The sequence below is a fragment of the Pinus tabuliformis genome, chromosome 9 (genome assembly GCF_031772625.1).
Source record: "Pinus tabuliformis cultivar Carrire ecotype Pingquan chromosome 9, CPIR1, whole genome shotgun sequence".
NCBI lineage: Eukaryota > Viridiplantae > Streptophyta > Pinopsida > Pinales > Pinaceae > Pinus > Pinus tabuliformis.
Window position 1 is genome coordinate 714769182 of NC_142307.1, and position 24733 is coordinate 714793914.

At 37.8% G+C, this 24733-nt stretch overlaps 1 protein-coding gene across 1 annotated transcript in view; it reads left to right on the plus strand.

The window, feature by feature from the left end:
- Positions 1-24733, plus strand: part of LOC149150693 (uncharacterized) — a 348912-nt gene that overhangs the window by 47311 nt on the left and 276868 nt on the right. The gene's annotated exons all lie outside the window — the stretch shown is intronic.

The window sequence follows — 24733 nt, forward strand, 5'->3', positions numbered from 1 at the left end:
CAACCCACCTCATGACTATGTAGCCAGATCACTTGGGCCTTTAAATTGTGGGGGAGGAAATCTCGTTGAATATGGCACTTCATCCTGCCCTTTTCCTTTCCCTCTTGTTCATCACCTTTAGTCTTGCTCAAGTAATTCACTTGACTCTTTTGATATGACCATATGACCTCTAATGCCCCTTTTCCCGTTTTTGAATATTGTTTCAAGGAAGAACCCTTCATTGAATATACTTTATCCCCTTTGACCCATCCTCAGGACTATGACCACTCCGCGATCTCCCCTTCTCGCTTTGACCATCACATTGAGAGACCTATTTGTTTCACTCCTTCTTTCTCTCACCCTTCATTTCGCTCTCATCACAACAATGTGACATCCTCAAAGGATGATATTACAAGCAATGATTATGATGAGGAGTTCTCGAGAGTGATCATTCAGTCCTCCATTTTGTACCTAGAAGGAGATCTCTAGACCTCTAGAATGATCAGTTTTATTTCTCCTAGGACCTCCCTCTACCTTGAATGGAGATCATATTTTCCTGCCTCCCACCCCCTTCATCTGCTATTTTCTCATTAGAACTAACATCATGTGATATTTCTCATGGTAGATTAGATGCATCTGAATTAATATTTGCATATTTTATTTTTTGTTGATTTCATGGCCTAACATAGTAGCATGTGCGATCATGAGACGCCATAAAAGCATGTTTCCTCGTGTTTTTCCATTTATTATATGTGTAGGTAATAGGTCTATGGTAACCAAGAGATTGTTGGAGTTATTGTGACCTCTCGTTCGAACAACTTTGTTAAATTGGCAACTAGGGCCAAACTCCATGTGGGTTAGCTTATTTCTGGCAGCTGATATTTTTATTGGATCCCTCTCGTCGAGAGGTGTAGGATTGATCCAAAGATCATCCGATTCCGATAAGTATTTATGGAGATATGAATCTATTTTGTTTATGTAATTATTATCAAGCCGACCAGCGCTTATGTAGGCTCTAGAAGCCCAGCCGACGTGTCTATTCAACCTCTACGTTTTTAGTATAAATAGAGGAGGATTTGAAGTCAATTGATGTACTCACTCTCTTGTGATCTCTCTTCATCCTGTTTTGGGTTTGATGGAGAAAAGATCCAAAAGATGATGCCCTAATTAAGCAACGTGATGAATGTATACGCTGTTCTTTCATGGAGTAAAACGCTGGACAGTCATACACAGTAATGTAAATGTTGGATGATGGGTATTAAATGTAAAAGCTGAACGCAGTCATATAACACGCTATGTATGGGTATGGAACGCTGTCATACCCTAGATCTGGCAGCGTGGTTGTCATAGATCTGGCAGCATAAGATGCGTGGATCAATATATATATATACGCTCATATGGGAATGAAGATATATTGAAACGCATACATGTAAACGTCTCATACATGAAACGCAGTCACTGTGGACAGTCATACACAGTATACATGAATCGCAGACATTGGAACGCAGTCATAAGGACATGAGGCCACAGTCAAGCTGCAGAGTAAGCCACAGGCTTATGGGGATGCAAACAGTAATCTTTTTGGAACACTGTCTCATATGCAACCCGCAGTTATATCTAGTAACTATACGCAGCTCATACACACAGTTCAGGAAGCATGATATGTTGTTCATACACACAGTTCAAGAAGCATGATACGCTGTTCAATATGCTATTCATGCAACCCTATACGCTGTTAATAGAGACACATATACAGTAGCAAACAATGATGATATTACGCTGTCCAGGAAGCAGTTTATACGCAGGTCATGAAGGTCCCTATCCGCTGTAAGTGGAGACACCTTATCCACCATAAATGAAGACACCATATATGCAGGCAAATGGAGATGTATGAGGTGCAGTCATCTTCGAATTGGGCCAAGGTAACAAAGCCACAGTCATGATAACCTAGCCGCAGTAAGCAACAAGAAGATGATCTACATACGCTGTAATGGGAGTCAATCATACGCTGTAATAAAGAATCTATACACATAGCGTGGACAGTCTATACGTTGTCATTACACGCAGTAATGGAAACTCTTTATACACAGCCGCAGTGAGAAAGAGGAATCACTGTAAAGGCATGAAGCCGCAGAGAGCCGTAGTCAGGAAAAGTCATAGTCAAATGGAGTTACAATCAAGGTCATGGAGCCGTAGTGAGTTCAGTCTCCTCGGATGGATTAAGGAACTAAAGCCTATCCATTCTCGGCATGGCAATCTTGATATGAGAAGGAGCAGTTTTGATTTTGGTGGCAGTCGTATAGCAGACTTATTACAGTCTTCCTATAAGAATTCAATGAGAAGATCCTTGGCATACGTATCATCACTGCGATCAGATCTAGCTCAACATGTTTCGAAGAAGTGGCAAGGACAACATGATGAGGAATGAGATCATGATGTATGGGCAACATAATCATGGGCAGCATGATGTATAGTGATGCATGAGATCAAGAGCAGCATGATGATGCATGATGCATATGCAGTGGTGCAGCTTGAGAACCTGATGTAGGATGATGATAGGTGAAGGAGTCACCTTGGAGGATCAGTTGAAGCAAAATGTCTTCAACTGATCTCATCGTTATAGGAGATGATCTATGCTCAGATCTAGACAAGTCAAAATGTCGACTTCTGTTGTAAATGTACTCTCTCTCTCTCTATCTCTTTCTCTGCTGAACTTTGAAGATAAAATAAGATTTGATCAAAGGGTTTCCCCACACATTGTGGGGTTTGTCCTTGGCTCGCGCCATATCTTGTGTCCTCTTGCCTTGGCTTGTCTTCTGCGATTTATAGTTATGTTCTATCTGTAGTTTATCTTAATGCTGATGTGATTGCTAACTATGAAAATTTAAATAAATTGCTCTAGCATAGAACATACCTAAACTTAACAAGCTTCAACCACTTCTTTGAGAGATCGCGTCTCGGTTGGAGGCAGTTACCCGCCATTTTGTGGGTAATATCTTTAGGATAAATTTTGTCTCCAAGATGGTCCTCAACCAACAGTCAACAACCCCTTGCAGCCATTAGCTAGCTCATTGTGCCAGTTCTCTGCCACTTGAGTTAACCACGTGGTCCCTCGCCCATCTACCATGATCGTATGTTTGAAGGTGGGTCTCTCGAATCTAAAGGTATGACTTGTCATTTTGAAATTGAGTATTGTAGTTTTCTTATCATGGAAACTTTTGGGCATGTATTGATGGGGGGATTCAGCGAAAATAATGGGCTAGGTCTGTGCTTCTTCCCCCTAGACCCCTTTTAGGAATTAACCTTGGATTCTGGTCCCGCGGGATCTCTTTTACATACCATTTGGTTTCAGGGATGGTACTTCATGGGAAACCTCAATTTTGGTTGTGTGATCCCACTCCCTTATCCGCTTATATTACCCTCTTTCCACTCATTATCACCCCATCCATCATGTTTCCCACCTGGGTCCACATTCCTCCATCTGTTTCTCATAGGGTCAACTCACCCCTTCCCCTTGCCCACACCTTGGGTCATGGCTTGGAATGAAGCCCAGAGGTTGATGCAATTAAAAAAGAAAGTTAAAAGCATATATGGCCACATTCAACAAGAAAAGTACCACAAAATGAAAAAGATGGCCGAAACAAAAGCATTTATCACATGGGCAAAAGCCAATACATGAGCTCTACCCCATAATCATGGTCATCAACCTGGTTCCAGTGGGTTCTATGAGTCTTATTCATCCTATAGGAACCCTTGATTGTCCCAACCCCTGGTGGGCGATGAACTGCCCCACCTTAAAGGGGGATTTACTGTTATATCTTATACATCATGCTCTAACCCCTTGAGCCCCGAGTAATTAATCAAATAAAATCATAAAAAGGAAAAATGCATATAAAGAAGGGTGGAAAAATCAAGGTCGGGGCACCTCATGTACCACGATTGCTCCCTCCTACACCTTATAAACCCAAGTGTGGGCTTCCCTCTTATTAGCTACCCTTGTGCCCCAGCATGTGACCCAGGCTGCCCCTTCTCATTCCCTACCTCATTCACCTATCTACCACATGCCACCACCTTTTGACGGATGTACCTTGACTATATTATCCCCATTGGAAGTAGAAACCACCTAATAGGGTACTTGGTTAACCCCATTGGGAGTTTAGGATACATTGGCACATCCTGAAGCCCATTATGGAAGGGCAGGCCATTATGAAGTCCCCACTTGTGGTCCATGACTAGGTGAGCTCATTTGCTTGATTTCTCTAATGACTTTTTGTACTGGAAGCCTAGGGGACTCATTGGATCTTATGCAGGATTGTAAATGGTTTCCATTTGGGGTTTGGTTTCTTTATACGGGGTGGTAATCTACTAGAGGGCTACATTGGCACATATAGGGTGAGTTTTGAGATCCATGGGCCTCCAGAGCAATAGATTGCACTTCATGGATCCCCACAGCCATTCAAAGATTGCTTGTGGTTCACTTATTGGACGGGGAGGATGCACCTGATCCATCATGCCCAGCTAGCTCAGATCTACACCATACACTTGGTAGATGATCCAAGGCTTCTATGATGATGTGGCATCTCCTACATTATCATCCTATCCCTTGAGGGCAACCTACATGAATCTTCATTTTTTTGGAGACCCATGAGGACACTTGTGTGCCCCCATAGTCATTTGGAGCACCACATGTTATTTCAAAGGGCCAACCCCTTGTTCACTGCTTTTGAGGGTCCTATTCTTCATTGTGGCACCCATGGACCTCATTAGGCCTCTTGGAGGGCCTAATGACATGCATAAATTATTATTTGACCTCTTGAGAGGCTTACATTTTCATTTGAGAGCTAGTTTGGTGGGCTTGTCACCAAAAGGTTGTATTATTAGCACATTATTTTATTTTTGGGGCTTATGTAGGCCAAGGAGGATAATTCAAACTCCTTAGATGTGTATAAATACAAGTGAGGTGAGATCATTTCTCATCATCACTTTGGATTGAATCTCTCCCTCCTTTAGAGAATTTCACACTTTTTGCTAGAGGATGAATTGGAGCATTTCTGAATGAATTTTGATGTATGGTTATCCGTTTGTCTTCTCTTGGAGCTTCATTATTGTCATCTGTGAATGGTTGGATATACTCTATGTTTGGATATACTGTACTGCATTGTAAGTACAAAATTTTCGATGTTATTCTTGTTACTTTGTCATATATGCTGGATGGTATTTTCATTGTTTTAAGGCTAATTGTTGCATGAAAATTGTTGCTTAATATTGTGGGATTGTCTCTATCCTAATGTTCTCTCCATGCATTGGTTCTTGTGGTACGAGAGAAATCTCCTAGAGGTAAAACTTGACCTTGACAAGCCATTCCTCTTGTTTGTTTGAAGTATAAAATCTGCAAGATTGATTTCACTTGACCTATAGGGTTTGTGAAGTAATTTTGAGGCCTCCTCAACTAGAAACCAATAAATCTTACACAATCAACATAGACTCTATTCTCCCAAGCATTAAGGCACTGATCTACCAAGGGTGGTCACCAAAAATCCTAATCTTTCACCTCCTCCCAAGTCTAGCCACATTGGGGTGCCTAGGGCATCATTGTCTCAGCAAGTTAGCCATTGAAAAACTTTGATCTCCTAGGGTCTCCTGCATTGGTCTCTCTTCTAGCCCACCTCCAGATTTGAAGACATTCTAACGGTGGAGTTGGGAGAAAAGCCAAGCCCTAGCTCTGGGACCAAAACTTTTGTCTCTATCCTAATGTTCTCTCCATGCATTAGTTCTTGTGGTACGAAAGAAATCTCCTAGAGGTAAAACTTGATCTTGACAAGCCATTCCTCTTGTTTATTTGAAGTTTAAAATCTGCAAGATTGCTTTCACTTGACCTAGAGGGTTTGTGAAGTAATTTTGAGGCCTACTCGACTGGAAACCAAGAAATCTTACACAATCAACATAGACTCCATTCTTCCAAGCATTAAGGCAATGATCTACCAAGGGTGGGCACCAAAAATCCTAATTTTTCACCTCCTCCCAAGTCTAGCCACATTAGGGTGCCTAGGGCATCATTTTCTTAGCAAGTTAGCCACTGAAAAAGTTTGATCTCCTAAGGTCTCCTGCACCGGCCTCTCTTCTAGCCCACCTCCAGATTTGAAGACATTCTAATGGTGGAGTTGGGAGAAACGCCAAGCCCTATCTCTGGGATGAAAAATTTCCCTTCCATCCCCAAGGCTAGCACTTCCTAGGGTCAAAAAACATCATTGAGTGAAATACTTTCTTTGATCCTACCCACCTTGTTTAGGGTAAGAAAATCATTGATTATTTCATACTTTCTGCATACCCCAGACTAGGTCCACTTGGCCCCGTGTGGTCCCACTCTTTCAAAGGACTATTCTTCAAGAACCATCTGGGATACCAATTTTAACAAGAATTTAGGGTGTGGGGAACTCCTTTCAAAACCTATTCTCATACAACGAACCCCCAAAATCCTCTTGCTTTCCCTAGAAGCACATATTACCTTTCTTAGAAAGCACGCAAGCTCCACCCTTCAAAACCTTCTCGAAAAGGGTTTGGGTCACTCATATCCATTGACTTATCATTCATTAGTGACACCATACATATCGAGTCTCCTCCCATTGGTGAAAGTTTGTAAAGAGTAGGGAGATTTAGCTAAGTTCACAGTGGGCTATTTCTCCATTGTTTCCCTTGACCTAGCAATTGTCCCTTTAGGAATCCCTCCTAGGACCCCTTCTAGTTTTAGAGGTAACAAGATGCTCTCTCCATGTTGTACTAGGGTACTTTCGAGTAGCGGAAGCTATACCTAGAAGAGAAGCTGAGACCTATCTAGATGCAGAAAGGGGAAGGCATAGACCCTTCCTTACCAGACTTCAGGAGGTTCGAGACTAGCTGTCAGTTTTTGGGGTAGCGCCTCAATCCATGGAGCCAATGCCATTGGGTCAATTTGCGGCAGGAAGAGTTGAGACGAGCTTTGCTAAAGAGATCCATCAGTGGTAGCAACAGTGGATCGAAGACGGTGCAGGAGGAGGAGAATGTGGCCCTCTCATCAAAGGGTCCCAATCAGGGACAAAGGGAGTAGAGAAAGAAGAAGGACCTATCAAAGGTCGACTACTTTAGGTGTGATGAGCTCAATCACTATAATATCCAGTGTCCTATCGAGAAGAAGGAAAAGGAGGAGAAGTAGGACCATCGGGAAACTTCAATTGAGATCAGTATGCTTTCCTCCAGGATGTCGAAAGACTTCGCTATGTTTGTCAATATACCTCCAGGAGTGAGCTACAGAGATGGGCAGGATCCTTGTGGAGTCCACCTATTAGAATTAAATTATTAATTTGTTGTTTGATTGTAATAATACACCAGATAAATTATGAATGTAATATATATATATATATATATATATATGATAAAAATTGAATGATAGTTACAAGGATGAGGCAGTTCTCCTTAAATAGGAGTTGATTGACCATGCCTAATCAAAGAGACATGTCCCTTGGGGACTAATGTCTCTTCATTAACTAATTATTTGTTAATTGATTGATTTTAATTAATAATATATTTATATAAATAATATTTTAATATTTAATTAATTATTATGAATTTAAGTTCATAACATTGCTTTCCCCTTAAGATGCTTTTTCCTCAAAGCATAGGTAGGCTTGGGTGTTGATGCAAGAAACATTCTGATTCCCAAGATGAATCTTCTTCTGGTAACCTCTTCCATTTGATGAGGTATTCCTTTATTGTCTTGGATCGTAAAACCTTTTCTCGAGTAGCAAGTATACCTTCAGGTTTAAGGATTATTCTTCCTTTTTCATTGGTTTTTGGTATTTCTGTTTATGCTATTTGGTTTTGCCTTAATACTCTTTTGAGACTTGATACGTGAAAAGTATTATGGATTCGGCAGTTCTCCGGTAACTTTAACCCATAAGCTACACTAATCTTTTTTATTATCTGATACAATCCATAATATTTAGGCGACAATTTATTCTTCCCTTGTTGTTTTAGTGATAGTTGTTTATAAGGTTGGAGTCTAACAAAGACCCAATCTCCCTCCTCGAACTCTCTTTCAGAGCAGTGTTTGTCGGCTTGTTGTTTCATTCTATTATGAGCCATGGTTACATTTTCTTCTAGTATGTTGATGATCCTTTGACTTTCTCCTAGGTGGTCTTTAACGGTTGGTACTCTAGAATCAAGGAGTACGAAGTCCTTCCACCTGGGTGGCTCGTAACCATATAAGGCTTGGAAGGGTGTCATCTTAGCTGACCTGTGGTATGTGGCATTATACCACCATTCTTCTAGGTGTAGCCACTGTGTCCATTTGTTTTGTTTATCTGTAATGAAACAACGAAGATATGTTTCCAAGCATTTATTAACAATTTTGGTTTTCCCATCTGTTTGGGATGATAGGCTGAACTCATGTTGAGGGATATTCTTGCTTGATGGCAGAATTCCTTCCAAAATTTTCCCTTAAACCTTACATCTCTATCGCTGACAATGACCTTAGGAAACCTATGTGGTTTGTAAACATTTTTACAAAACATATCAACGATTTATTTAGTTGTGTTAGTCTTTTTAATAGTCATAAAGTGGGCATATTTAGGAAGCCAGTCGACTACTACTAATATTTTATCCTTTCCATCAGATGCAGGTAGTCCTTCAATAACGTCCATCGAAATCTCCTCCCACTTGTGATTTGGGATGTGTAATGGGTGTAGCAATCCTAGAGTTGGAACACTTTTTCTCTTGTTTCTTTGACATATATCACATTTTGCAACATATTTCTGAATCTCTTTGCTCATACCCTTCCAATAGAATGACTGTTGGATGTTGTAGTAAGTCTTGTAGAATCTGACATGTGTGGTTGCTGGTGAATTGTCAGACTTTTAGTACTTTCACCTTAAATTTGGATGCGGGAGTTAGGTAAATTCTACCTTTGTACCATAAGATGTCATTCTTCCACTCGAAGTTGGTATACTGACTGATATCCTTAATCATGGAGTCACAATCCTCATCCTTGGCATATTCGGCTTGTATTTCATCCAACCATTCTGTAACAACTATCATAGCGGCACATGTTGTGTGGTTGTCATCCTTACGTAAGAGTGCATCAACGACATTCTCCTTTCCTTTCTTGTGTAATATTTCTAATTCGAAGGTTGACAACTTCTCCATCCGCTTATGTTGTTCTGTTGTTAATGTCTTTTGCTGAAGTAAAAACTAAAGACTGTTGTGGTTTGTTAGGATTGAAAATTTACTTTCGAGCAAATACTGGCAATATTTTGTTAAAGCGTGTATGATGGCAAGCATATCCTTTTGGTATGTTGATTTTAAGCCTTCTCATTTATTAAGCTTCTTGCTCTCAAATGCTATGGGGTGGTTGTCCTTCATTAATACAAATCCAATTCCGAAATGAGAAGCATCACATTCTACTACGAATGGTTTTGAAAAGTCAGGAGTTGCTAGTACTGGTGTGGTTGACATTACTTCCTTCAATTTCTCAAAACACTTGTCTGCTTGGTCATTCCACTGAAAATCATTTTTCTTTAACAAATTGGTCAGGGATGTTGTCAGATGTGCATAGTTTTTTATAAATCTTTAGTAATACCCTGTTAAACCTAAAAATCCCCTCATATTAGATATGTTTTTGGGTTTGGGCCATTATTTGATTGCCTTGATTTTGTTGGGATCCATTTGGACTCCTTCCCTCGATATAATATGTCCTAGGTATTCAAATTCCTTCTTCCCAAACGTACATTTTGATAGCTTGGCGAAAAATTGGTTCTTTTCCAAAACAAACAACACTTCTTCTAGATGTTTAAGATGTTCTTTCCACATCTTACTATAGACTAGAATATCATCGAAGAAAACTAATAAAAACTTCCATAGATAAGGGTGAAAGAGATCATTCATGGTTGCTTGGAAGATGGCTAGTGCATTTGTTAATCCAAATAGCATGACCTTGAACTCGTAATGCCCTTCATGAGTCCTGAATGTTGTCTTTTTGACGTCTTCTAACGTTACTCGTATTTGGTAGTAGCCCAATCTTAGATCTAACTTGGAAAAATATTTTGCACCGTGTAATTCATCTAGTATTTCTTCAATGAATGGAATCAGAAACTTATGTTTAATAGTGATTTTGTTTAAGCCTCTGTAATCTATACATAATTGGAAGGATTTGTCCTTCTTTCTGACCAATACTACCGGTGCAGCGTATGGACTTCTACTCTTTGTAATGATTCCATGCTTCAACAGGTCTTGTATTAAGCGTTCTATTTTTGTCTTGTGGTGATGGGGATAACTATATGGCTTAACATTCACTAGTGTTGAGTCTAGTTTGACATCGATAATGTGTTCAATTTGCCTTTTCAGGGGTAACTTCATTTGTAGATCTTAGAAAACCTTCTTGTATTTCTAGATCAGGGATGAAATCTCTGATGGTTGGTGTGTCCCTTTTCTCGATAATAATTCTAAGTGTTGACATTGTGCAACAAATGTTGGTGCCCCCTTGTGAATAACATTCTTCATCTGTTGAGCGGAGATGACTTGTGTTGGTGGTGCTTGAAACTCGAACAACTGATATTTCCTTCCATCCCATTTGAATCTAATGAACTATTTTATGTGATTTGTTGAATATGTGCCTAGTGTTCTTAACCATTGTACACCCAAAACAACATCTACTCCTCCTAGGGGAACCGTATAAAAATTAGACTCCATTGCATAGTCGCTTAATTGCAACTTAACCTTATGGCACTTGCCCACTCCATCTATACGTTTTCCATTTGCTACCATAACTTTTAAGTCTACTACCGGGTAAGCAAATATGTTCAGTATTTTTGCAACATTGACATCTACAAAGTTGTGCATACTTCCTGAGTTTACTAGAACGATAAGGGTTTGCTTCTTGATGTGACCTTTAAGCTTCAGTGTCTGTGGTTGAGCTATCCCTGTGATGGATGCTAAGGAAATTCGTGGCATATCGTCTTCTGATTCAACACTAGGTTTTCATTTTCTTCATTGTCCTCTTCGTCAGGCTGTCTTCTGAAGATTCCTCTTCTTGTTCAGCTTCATAGTTGTACAATTTTTGTGTTGCGCACTTGTGTCCTGCGTAATATTTGTTTCCACACTTCCAACATTTGCCATATTTTTTCCTTTCGACATTAGATTGTCGTTTCCCTTCATTTCACAATGGTGGGGGAACTCACTTGCTAGTATTCTCTAACAAGGGTTTACCTACCTTCCCCTTGGAATAACTATTAGTCCTATTGTTATTGGCATTTGGTGCTTTGTGAAGTTTATATTTTCCTTACCCTTGGAATAACTGTTAGTCCTATCGTTAGTGGCATTTGGTGCTTTGTGAAGTTTATATTTTCATTCGATAATTATGGCTGCATGTTTGTCCTCAATGGTTTTGGGTTTTTGCAATTTTAATTCTTCACGAATGTAATCTTTAAGGCCACAGCAATACATTTTTAGAAGCTCTTCATCTGAGAACCCTCTCTGCCTTACGACTAACACTTCCCACTCGTGAGTATATTCACTCACTGATCCTTTTTGTTTCGGGTGAATGAATCTCTCGTAGACATCATCCTCCTCGTCATGAAACCTTTTTAACAGGGTGTTTTTAAAGTTTTTTCAATTGAACGAGCAACCCGTGCATTTAGACGACCACCACAAAAACCAATCGTACGCTTCTGCTTCTAAGTAGTTGGATGCAGTCATGACTCTTTCTTGCTCGCCGAGCAGAGGGTTTGCTAAAAAAATTGCGTCCATCTTATTTACCCATACAACAAATCCCTTATAGTTTTTACAGTCATACTTATGCAATTCATTTTTTATTTTAAGATGCTTCCTTTTAGATGATTTAGTATAATATGTATTCGTTGCTTCTCATGTCTCAAGAACTCATGCTCTAGAGAGGCCTTACCTTTCGGAGTCTTGGGAGTCTCTCTGAAACGACAACTCATCAAGTTTTTTAAGTAGGTGATGTTGCTGGCCATTTGGTCTTGCTTACTAACTGACTTGTCTAAGCGTTTATTTAACTTGCTGATGTCCTCTTGAATTTTTTTCATATCGTCATTGTTGTTGCTTGCCATTTTGTTTCGCTTTTTCCTTGAAGACCCAATATTTTTTTTAATTAAAGTATATTAATTAATTAAATCACAATTATATAATATAGTTGTTATATAGTTATATATATATATTAATTATATATAACCACAACTATATATTATTATTTTTTTTAAATAATCGATTGATCAAATTAAAAAATAAAATAAAATAAAAATTGAACGAAAGTTATGCTTGGTCACGTCCGTTGACCTTGACTGTGACCTCTGGTATTACCGTGTGTTAACCTTGGCTCGTCTGTTGACAACTCGAGCCACGACTGCAGACACTAGAACAATCGAATGGTGGCATGGTCACGACAGGCTGTATCTGAACCCGTAGACACTTGCCACGAAGCCACGAGAGAAAACATGCAGATGCCAGATGTCTCACGGTCGACCGTTCCTTCCGTTGCTCAACTTGGAACCCACGGACACAACCTTGTTCAGTTTGCAGCAACAAAATAGTCAAACACGCCGGAAATGGGAGGCCCGTAGGCCTAACAACCAACAAGTTGTCATGGGTGTAACCAGAAGGAGTCTGGCTCTGATACCATAGTTAGAATTAAATTCTTAATTTTTTTGTTTGACTGTAATAATACACCAAATAAATTTTGAATGTAATATATATATATATATATATATATATAACTGATAAAAATTGAATGATAATTACAAGGCTGAGGCGATGCTCTTTAAATAGGAGTTGACATTAGAGAGACATGTCCCTTGGGGACTAATGTCTCTTCATTAGCTAATTATTTGTTAATTGACTAATTTTAATTAATAATATATTTGTTTAAAATATTTTAATTAATTGGTATGAATTTAAGTTCATAACACCACCTCATGGATCATTACCTTGCTATAGAGGGCCCACAGTATTTAGTAGCAGGATCGATCAGTGGCAGTTGATGTAGTCAAAGACTGAGTGATAGTTGCAGAGAGTAGCAACATTCAGATGTTGGGGAGCGCGTTGCAAAGTTGGTAGCAGTGCAGTTGGGACAGAGCAGAGTCAGTAACAATGCATATCCTTCAGTGACAGTGCAGATGCTAGTAGCAGTCAGAGACTCGTGACACAAATGCATCATATTGATCACAATTTATTCAATATTTTGGATGCTTTTCAGTTGCATATGTTGCAGTTGTAGCAGCAACAGATGAGAGAGAGTTGCATTGCAGATGCAGTGTTGGCTACGTCAACAACAACATAAATGCAGTGTATATCAGAGTTGTGCAGTGGTTGGTGGATGGTAGTAGCTAGACATTAGCAGTGTGACAAGAGATGATGTAGAGACAGTGTGTTGTGGTAGGGTGTGCAACACTTGAACACATTCCTCTCTAAGAGAGAGTGTTAGTTTTCGTAGCATCGTGTTCTAGCCATGAAATTTGGTGGAGAGGTTAGAATACATGAGATCTTCAAAACCCAAAAATCATTTTTGGAAATTCTACCTAGAAATGACTTCATTATATTATTAACCAATTTTTAAATATTTCCCATGTCTAAACTTAGGGAATATGGTTAATTGATCAGTATTAATTAAGTGAAGGTGATAGTCAAAACCCAAAAATCGTTTTTGGAAATTCTACCTAGAAATGACTTCATTATATTATTAACCAATTTTTAAATATTTCCCGTGTCTAAACTTAGGGAATATGGTTAATTGATCAGTATTAATTAAGTGAAGGTGAGAGTTATCTAGAAACTCACACGGATCGATTCAAAGATGATCCTAGCCATTGATTAAGTTTTAATCTCCATTGGTGCTCCAACTAAGGATTATAAGAGGAGACTGATGTGATGATGGAGAGATAAATCGACACACTTTCGATTTCTTGTAGATCGATTTCCAGAGTAGCAACATTCAGTTGCCGGAGAGAGTCAGAAATCAAAGCAGTGAGTGAGGGGCAGAGACAATGAGGCTGGAGGAAGTATTCTAGATCTAGTGAGTGCATTTGCAGAGAGGCTGCCACAAAGAAGCTGACATAAGGGCAATGCAACAACTTCTAGAGGCAAGTTTGATTTGCTGAGAGAGAAATACATCTTTAGTTCCAGAGGATGGGAAGGAGTCCCAGAATGTCGGAGAAGCATCTTTCCAGCCAAGAGAGGGTAGAACGACTTCATTAGAGACCACTCAAAGGCTTGATGTAAAAAAAATTTCACATAACAGTGTAGAGGTTGACGCAGAGGGTCAGGGCTGAGTTTCTGAGGGCAAGTTGTGCCGAGGATTGCTTGTGGGGTGAGGAAATTCCTCGCTAAGTTTTGCCAGTATTTTTCTCTATACGATTGCTAGATTTTGGCATCTAGTTGTACTCTGAATTTCTCATTGCTGCATAATAATAAAACCTTTTGCACTAGTTTTCCCAAGTTGGGGTTTTCAGGGGACTTTTTTTCCAAAAATAATTGTGTTAATTTTATGTGTGTGTGCTAGCATTTCTTAGTTTCCAACGCATTATTTTTTCCGCAGAATTTTATTTGTGAAGGTTGTAACTGCCCAAAATAAACATGTAAATTAATCAAGTAATTTATATTCAACATGCAATTATCAACTAATTAAATTCAAGTTCAAAGCTATGGGTAGAACACTTACGTGTGATTTCGATTGAAGTCTACTAACTGCAACAAGGTTTTGGGGACGACTCTCCACCCAACCGTAGGCTCAATTGCGCAAGGTCTTGCTACAACTGGACATCCCCGAGGCCTCAATCAATGTACTATTGCTAGTGAATCCTCTATTTATCAACTAATTGACATCAAATTACAAAAATATATGAGTAGAGCCTACTTATCTGTGGCGATGATGCTTCTCACTTGTGATTTCAGGTTTGAACGCTAGTTGAGTTCTGCTAACTGCAACAAGGTTTTGGGGACGACTCTCCACCCAACCGTAGGCTCAATTGCGCAAGGTCTTGCTACAACTGGCCACCCTCGAGCCCTCAATCAATGTACCACTGCCAGTGAATCCTCTGTCTTAGAACACTATTCTCCCAAGAGAATGAATGATAGAATCTTGGAATGATGGAATACCTCTCATCTTCCTCACCATCTATTAAATAGAGAAAACATTGGAAGGGGAACCACATGCACACACTCCATGTGTCTACATGTAACTTTATTGCTTTTCTTGTTTTATTTCTTTTGTTTTTACTTTTTGATAGCTTTACTGATTTTTACTGCTTTCTTGTTTTATTTTTTTTTATATTTATTTAGCTTTAGTATTGTTATTTATTATTTTATTATTATTTATTTACTATTACTATTTTTTATTTATTGTTTATTATTTATTTTCTTGTATTTTAATATTTTTTTTTCCAAGGAAAAAAACGAACTTTTTTATAAGGAATAAAAAAGTTACAAAGCATATGAGTTAACATTCAGCAGAAAAGCTGCCTGATAAGGAGCCAAGACTCCTCTGATAAAGATCATCAGTACCCCTTCAGAGCACTAACAAAATCTCCTGTACTCGGCCTGAACAGCCACAACCAAAGAAAAAAGAGCTGAAGTCCACAGTGTCTCCTGGGTCTCCTTTCAAGAGGAAAACAACCCAGGAAAAACCATACAGTAAACCAGATCACAATCCGCTCTATCAAACCAGAGCATAACAGTATGTAAGAGAAAAATAAAAAACACAGTTGACATATGCCACCGTTATCGTATGAGACAACAGACAAACTAGTGCATATAGATGGAAACCAAAAAACATTAAATGTTTGGAGGTAGATCCGACACACGGATCTGATCCTGAACCTGTTCTGTTACTCTCCAAGAGCCCACAGCTTGCTGCAGGCCTTCTTTAGATAGTCGATCCGCCTCCTCATTGAACTCCCTGTAGATGTGATCAATAGAAAAGACATTAAACTGCTGTTTTAACATTTGAATTTCTTCTAGTAAAGGCATCAACATATAGTGCTGGCATCTATGCTTCCCATTAACCCAGTTAACAACATTCATCGAATCTCCAAAAATCTGAACCGTGAGGATATTTTTGTGAAAGAGCCAACAAAGGAGCAGCTTTAAAGCAGTGAGTTCAGCAAAGTTGTTTGTTCCCCTCCCTATTCCCACTGAGGCCTTTAGTTTCTTGTATTTTAATATTATATTATATTATTTATTATTTTTATTATTATTATTATTTATTATTTATTATTAAGGGACATTACAAAGGTTGCAGATTATTTATTTTGATATTTGTCGTAGCGGATAAATTGTTAATTAATTAACAATTAGGAGAAATAATATCAGCTGTTGCAATAGGGTTCCAATTTGGAATTTTCACATTTAACTATTGCTTCCAAAATGATTAAAAAAATAAAGTGTTCGTTGAATAGAAAATATTGAAAGGAACAAATCTTAGGGCTTGAAGCAACTTATGACAAGGGTTTTCCCTATGCTACACCTCTCTAATATACCAACAGGCTCGAACATTATACTTGGTCCAATATCTCAAAGCTCTAAGGACAATCAACCATACCCTTAGTCATATTACTTGATTACTATGGTACACGAGAGTATATTCCTAAGTGTTATTCACAGTGCCACTATAGCAATCACGTAACATAATGGTTGTTTTCAAGAGACATATGGAACTTTCAAATATACTCTAAAGAACATGGAAGTAAGAGATTGTGTATAGGTGTTGTCGAACATAGTACTACTCAAACAATTATCAATAGGGGTTAGTACTCCTCAAATAATTATCAATAAGGGTCAAACAATTATCAATAAGGGTTACTGGGAGTTCTAACAAGGTGAGAACAAGTCTCCTACCACATGAAATTTTGTGTAGTTCCTATATGTATTTGTCACCAACACAAATTTTACCTGATTGATGATAAATCTTGTGGTTTTTAAAGATGTTGAAACACCTCTCTAGCCTTAAAAAAAATTTAAATAATTTTTTGCCCACAAATAACATGTGATCATATCAAGCATTATTGAATTACTTTAACCATATCCAATCATGTAAAAAACAACTAAAGTGGACAACTTTTGTGCAAGAAAAGTACTATATCATCATACCATAATTCATTCCATTGCCAATAAAGAAAATGTATAAACCATGTATGAATAATAATTGCCAAGTAAACCATATGCTAATGAGAGACCATGAATTTATAAATGAACGAAATAAAAGATAAAAATAACCATATGCTAATAATAGACCATGAATTCATAAATTAATAAAATAAAGACAACTTGTGTGCAAAAAAGTACTATATCATCATACCATAATTCATTCCATTGCCAATAAAGAAAATGTATGAACCATGTATGAATAATAATTGTCAAATAAACCATATGCTAATGAGAAACCATGAATTTATAAATAAATGAAATAAAAGATAAAAATAACCATATGCTAATAATAGACCATTCATAAATTAATGAAATAAATGATTCACAATATTATTTTACCAATCATTCATCATACCATAATTCATTCCACTGCCCATAAAAAAAATGTATAAACCATGTGTGAATAATAATTGCCAAGTAAACCGTATAAACCATGTGTGAATAATAATGGCCAAGTAAACCACATTCTAATGAGAAACCATGAGTTTATAAATGAAATAAAAAATAAAAATAACCAAATGTTAATAATAGACCAAGAATTCATAAATTAATGAAATAAATGATTCACAATATTATTTTACCAACCATTATGAGTCAATTCATAATAATAATTGCCAAGTGTATAAACCATAATAATGGCCAAGTTTCTAATGAGAAACCATGAGTTTATAAATGAAATAAAAAATAAAAATAACCAAATGTTAATAATAGACCAAGAATTCATAAATTAATGAAATAAATGATTCACAATATTATTTTACCAACCATTATGAGTCAATTTCAAAAGCGTGTACTTTATATTTCCTTTCTTTCAAATTTAATGATTATGCATTTAAAAGAATATTTCAAAAACATTGAAATGAAAAAAAAAAAAAAAACCAGCATGACTCTTCCTTTTTTATTTGCGTATTTTTGAAGTTTTTTATTTTGTAATTTATAAGTTAAAATAATTATTTAATTTAAATCTAATTTTATAGAAAAAAATAAAAATAAAAAATTATTATTTTAAATTTAATTAAAGCTGATATAGAATAAATAAGTTAATTTCATTCAAATTTAATGATTATGCATTTAAAAGAATATTTCAAAAACATTGAAATGAAAAAAAAATAAAAAAAATCACATGACTGTTCTTTTTTATTGGTGTATTTTTGAAGTTTTTATTTTGTCATTTATAAGTTAAAATAAGTTTAAAATAATTATTTAATTTAAATCTAATTATATTGAAATAATAATAATAATAATAATAATAATAATAATAATAATAATAATAATAATAATAATAATAATAATAATAATAAATAATTTAATTAAAGCTGATATAGAATAAATAAGTTAATTTTTTTCTTATAAATTTTTTTACTCAAGTAAAATAAATAAATAATAATGAAGTATTTATGAGATTGGAATATCTGGAGTGAGATCGCTTATTATTGGGTGGCGTACTATTGGGCAATGGAATCACTTCTCATTCACTTGAAAGACCTCTAATAGTGACTGTGATAAAAGTCTCTCTTTCACACAATGATTTGAAATCATAATACCCCATCTCCTTAAATTTATGTTTAGCAAAAATAATCAAATTAGATTAAAAGGTTGCTTAAGTGAACAATGAAATATTAAGAAAAAAATGCTATGGTATTTCCTTCAAGTATTACAAAAAATTCCATCCAAATGACAACAAAGTTTAAAAAATATATAGTTGGAATCACTAGTCTCCTTTCACATAAGGCTGATTGGGCGTACTATTGGGCATTGGAATCACTTCTCATTCACAAAGTCTCTCCTTTCACACAATGATTTGAAATCATAATACCCCATCTCCTTAAATCTATGTTTAGCAAAAATAATCAAGTTAGATTAAAAGGTTGCTTAAGTGAACAATGAAATGTTAAGAAAAAATGCTATGGTATTTCCTTCAAGTATTACAAAAAATTCCATCCAAATGACAACAAAGTTTAAAAAATATATAGTTGGAATCACTAGTCTCCTTTCACATAAGGCTGATTGGGCATACTAATGGGCATTGGAATCACTTCTCATTCACTTGAAAGACCTCTAATAATGATTGTGATAAAAGTCTCTCCTCTCCTTTCACATAAGACTAAAAGAAAAACAATGATTTGAAATCATAATACCCCATCTCCTTAAATCTAAGTTTAGCAAAAATAATCAAGTTAGATTAAAAGGTTGCTTAAGTGAACAATGAAATATTAAGAAAAAATGCTATTTTATTTCCTTCAAGTATTACAAAAAAAATTATCCAAATGACAACAAAGTTTAAAAAATATATAGTTGGAATCACTAGTCTCCTTTCACATAAGGCTGAAAGAAAAGCAATGATTTGAAATCATAATACCTCATCTCCTTAAATCAAAGTTTAGCAAAATAATCAAGTTAGATTAAAAGGTTGCTTAAGTGAACAATGAAATATCAAGAAAAAATGCAATAGTATTTCCTTCAAGTATTACAAAAAATTCCATCCAAATGACAACAAAGTTTAAAAAATATATAGTTGGAATCATGATTCTCCTTTCACATAAGGATTAAAGAAAAGCAATTATTTGAAACGATAATACCCCATCTCCTTAAATCTAAGTTTAGCAAAATAATCAAGTTAAATTAAAAGGTTGCTTAAGTGAACAATGAATATTAAGAAAAAAAATGCTATGGTATTTCCTCAAGTATTACAAAAAATTCCATCCAAATGACAACAAAGTTTAAAAAATGTATAGTTGGAATCACTTCTCATTCACTTGAAAGACCTCCAATAGTGACTGTGATAAAAGTCTCCTTTCACATAAGGCTGAAAGAAAAGCAATGATTTGAAATCATAATATCCCATCTCCTTAAATCTAAGTTTAGCAAAATAATCAAGTTAGATTAAAAGATTTCTTAAGTGAACAATGAAATATTAAGAAAAAATGTTGTGGTATTTCTTTCAGGTATTACAAAAAATTCCATCCAAATGACAACAAAGTTTAAAAAATATATAAAGTCTCCTTTCACATAAGGTTGAAAGAGCGTTAAAATGATGGCGGCCTGGACAGTCGAGTGTGCTTACGCACCCTCACCCTATGAATAGTGAGTGACTCCGTCCCTCTCCTTGACAGTCGAGTGTGTTAACGCACCCTGGTGTTTTTTTTGTATTTGAGTAAGGAGAGTGTAGTTAACTAAGCTCAGTTGGTTTCTAGTAGTCCAGGGAAGTTATATTCCTATTTGACATCTGGGGTAGGTATTCGTTAGGTGGGCTTCGTTAGGTAGGCCGACCAAAAGGAGGAGAAGACCATAGATGATCTGTAGGTAGGCCAACCGGTAGGTTCTATAAGGTGGGTTTCCCCTCTGGCTTTCTAGGTGCGATGAGGAGTAGACTAGCAGTACTTGATGGATAGAAGGAGGACTTCGGTACCATGACCTGTAGAGGACCTGTATACTATTGGGCATAAGAAGAATATGGATAATTGGTATAAAGAATCTCCCCTGCACGGCGCTCCCCTCGAAAGAAAGGAATATGAAATGAATCCCCTGCCCTCCCCTAAGAATACCTCCAACTACAGTGAATTCCTTGCCCCCCGGAGGGACAAGCGGCTTCGCACCTTTATGGTATTCCGGATTAATAAAAAGGATTCCTGGTAGGTAGTTTAGGTGTCAAAGTCAAGGTTCTCTCCCCTGCGCTTTCTGATGACCAGGGGCTCGTATGTAATGACGGTGTTTTTATGTTCCGTTCTCCTGTTTTCTGCGAGGTAGTTGTATTGCTTTTGTCTGCATGGTCTTGGCCAGAAAAGAAGTGGAATATGAGGAAGGAGTATGTAAAGTAGGGGCTAGGTAAGTTCTATAAGGCCTTAAAAAATAGATATTGTCGCCCTTCCCATGATTAGGAAGGTAGAGAAAGAGACAAGAATTCTCATTCAAACCTGCTAAAGAAGCCACCTCTATCTCTGAATTCCAGCTATTCTTTTCTCTTCGCATTAATAATACGGAGTTGAATTCAGAAAGAAAATGAAAAATAGCATTCATAAAGAAGAGCATGTTTAGAAAGAAATAAATGAGTAATCTCATTCATATAAAACATATCATTCATACTGGTCGAAGGAGAATTAGATCTATACGTATTTCTCATCTATCATAAGCATTAAGGTATTGCTTTTATTCCCCTAAAAAGATTTCTATATAGATTATTTATCAAATATATGATATATAGCATTATATATATAGATTTAAGCGGAGGGGGAGGAGGAGCCCACTCCACTCACTGGTAGAAATTCTGCCTTTCCCGAACCCTCTAATGACCAGACACGTGCAAGGAAAGGCCTTGCCTATGACTGCTACTTTGAACCCGTGTACACAAGGTTCTTATCTCCTTGGCTTTTTTATCCCTCTTCGGCAAGGTCCCTAAGGAGAAAACAAAAAACCTTATCTACTTAGTTAGGCCTCTGCACCAACTCACTTTATCACTTAGCAGCCCCGTACCAACCCATCCACTCAGCAGCTCTGTACCACTTCAATCAACTGCAGCTCCGTATAAACTCTACCATGCACACTACGTCAACACCTACACTCTGACAAACGACACTCACACAGGGCACTTATATGTAACCCGTCCGCACTCCTATCTCGCACTCTAGGCTGACCCCCGAGCATCCGAGCACCCCAAGCTCAGTCATCCTAGGAAAAGGCACTGTATTCCCAGGCAGGCTTCAAACCCAGGCCAGGATCCCTAATACCCTACTATCCATTGAAATGATGTATGGTCACCTTGAAGTTTGTCATTGGCCCATATGTTTCCACTACCTGCAGTGGAATGTGCGGTACCTACTTGATGGTGTAGCGCATCTCCTCCAGCCATACATAGAACAAAACGTTAATCCCTTACTGTGTTTTCTTATATGTGTCGTGCTAGAATCCTCCATATCTCGGTGTGACAAACTTCGGCCTTTTTGGTGCTGGAAACATCTAGCACTTTGGTCGATGCCATGCGTCCAGAGCAATCAAAATTCATAACCAGAGCTATAATGAAACTTTGAATTCTTGGTCTGTGATTCCCTGCAGTCTATGTTGAATTGGTTCAACAAAAATGGTGCCCAGCTGTCAATCTAGCACCCACCATTAAGTATAGGTAAAGCCACATACATGATCGGTTCATTAATGCTTCCCAGGTTCAACCTCAATCAATCATCCCATCCGGTACCTAAATCAATGATTGTATTCAGGTGATCGATTAGTCGTGATTCGGTTCAATGCCATCAATGCATATTATATTACGTTATTAATATGATGCTGTTTCAAGTCAGTATTGGATCAGAATGGTCTCGAATCAATCAGACGGAATGGTATCGGGTTCAACGCCATTGAAAAGTATCGGGTCATATCACGTCTACAATATGGGCTTCAATAGATGAGGATGCTGATGACCATGATACGCTACCGATTGATCGAAAGATGATGAAAGATGGACACCGATATTACATATGTAATAGGAAAGCTTTGCGGCATTTGACATCCATATGGACCAGCGAAGATGCATCCATTTATCGACCGATAGGGCCGGCCAGTGAGCGATAGCAGGGAACTAACATCCTCTCATTCGGGCAGTCATATAACGATTGGCCAATCCAATAGGGGTGTATAGAGGATCTTGAACGAACGCTAGTTATACGCCATGCGTAATACATGCAAGAACGTTGCTTCCGTGCTATGTCCCGGGCAGCAATGGAAATGAATGCTTGCTCATCGTGGTGCCATATGCTGGAGGAGGTGGGGATGCTAGGGGAATGCCTGCCTTCGGGGAGAACCTTTGTTGGCTATGGGCAGATACCATAGGGACTTGCCAGGTATTTATAAGGATACATCGGGGGAAAATCCTCCTTCCCAATGATCACAATCATGTCTTTCACATCAACGATATGATTGTTAAAACATCTCCTTGATATTAACAACACTTGATCCATGGCTTAAAGCTTGATTGGTCCATGATCTCTATTTCAAGAGCATGAAAGGTCATTTGTCAATGATTATTTGCCTAAGTGCCGTGGACTATTTCTCTCTTTGAGGGTTTTAACCACTTCAATTCTAGTGTTCCGATTGTACACTGGGTTTCACCGAAGGAAATACCCAATCATTCTTATAATACGTTGATTGCCTAACTAAACCGAAGGAGATAACTAGGCATTCTTATTATAGATTCAAATAAAGAAAAGGACAACTATTCCATCTATAGATATCCAACCATAACTCTAGAAAAGGAAAGCCAGTCATTCGGCACAGCCCCTCTATTTATTGACCCGCCCGAAATATCTTCCATTTACTCTTAGTTGTGAGGGGGCTTTCAAAACGTTCCTTATGCCTAGCCTGTCTAATGAAATGATTATTGACTCAATTAGGTGCTCCCCCGCAGAGTGTGAAAGCAAGCACCCTTTCACCTTGCAAGCCTTTGAGGGGATATAGGGCTTTCGGTAACTAGAGAGATAAGAAAGAATGAACACAACACCTTCACTTTTTTCCTCCTTTACCTTCTTACCAGACAAGGAAGGTAGGACAAGCCAGTGGCCTTTCACCTAAAATGAAGAATGTCTTTTTGGAACGAGAGGAGATGGGAACGAGAGTAGGAACCTCTGTTCTGGAGGGAACGAGCCACGACCTTTTCTCGCATGTCAACGTCATTCGCTATCCTTGACCTTTCAATCCTTTAAGATCGTGGTTAGAAAGGCCAAGAAAGGTATAACCTTGCTTGCCTTCTTACTTGCCTTTGGGTAAGTAGCCATCAAGATAGGACATTCGGGTCCCTATAGACGGATATAGTTTTTCGTCTATAGCAAAAAAGGTATACTGGATAAGACCAAAGGGAATATGGTAGATGGGACCACGGTGAAGAGTACCACCTGGTCGGGGTCTTCATCGGGGGGGTACTGGCTCTCTGAAGGGAACCAGGCACCAGGATGGACAGGGACAACTCGGGCTAGGGGGAGGGGACTATCAAATTGATATAAGTCCCTTTTCTATATAATAAGGTAGGCTCTTTCTTTGGTTTCAGCATCTTTGATATAGTAGGCACGCGTGATTCTCCAGGTTTGAAAGTGCTCTCGCCTTATTCATTTAGTAGGCCAGCCTCTATTATGAAAAAGGGCCATAACACACGGACCTCAGCTTGCCTATTTATATAAAGGGCCGCTATTATTATTTATTAAAGGAGTCGTTTCACTATTCGCTCGCACTAATGCCTTTCGAGATCCATGCACTCGCAGGATCAATCATAGCGGTCCTGTAGTAGCCCCGGCCATTATTTCAGTGGCATCTTTCGCCACCTCTGCTTATTCAAGCAAGCAATTGGTAATATTATTCGCTCACTTGAACGGGCCGACTATTTGTAGGTTCCCTTATAATAGTAAGGGTACCAACCGGTTGATGGCTTTATCTTTATAAGGGGAAAGGGTTGAACCATTCCGCTCACCTCACCATTGAAACGTGAGTCAGTAAAGGTTGCTCTTCCTCCACATGTGATCGGTATTATAGGACATCAAACTAACTAACTTCGTTCCTCATTTCAGTGGGTGACCCAGGCGAAAATGCCTGT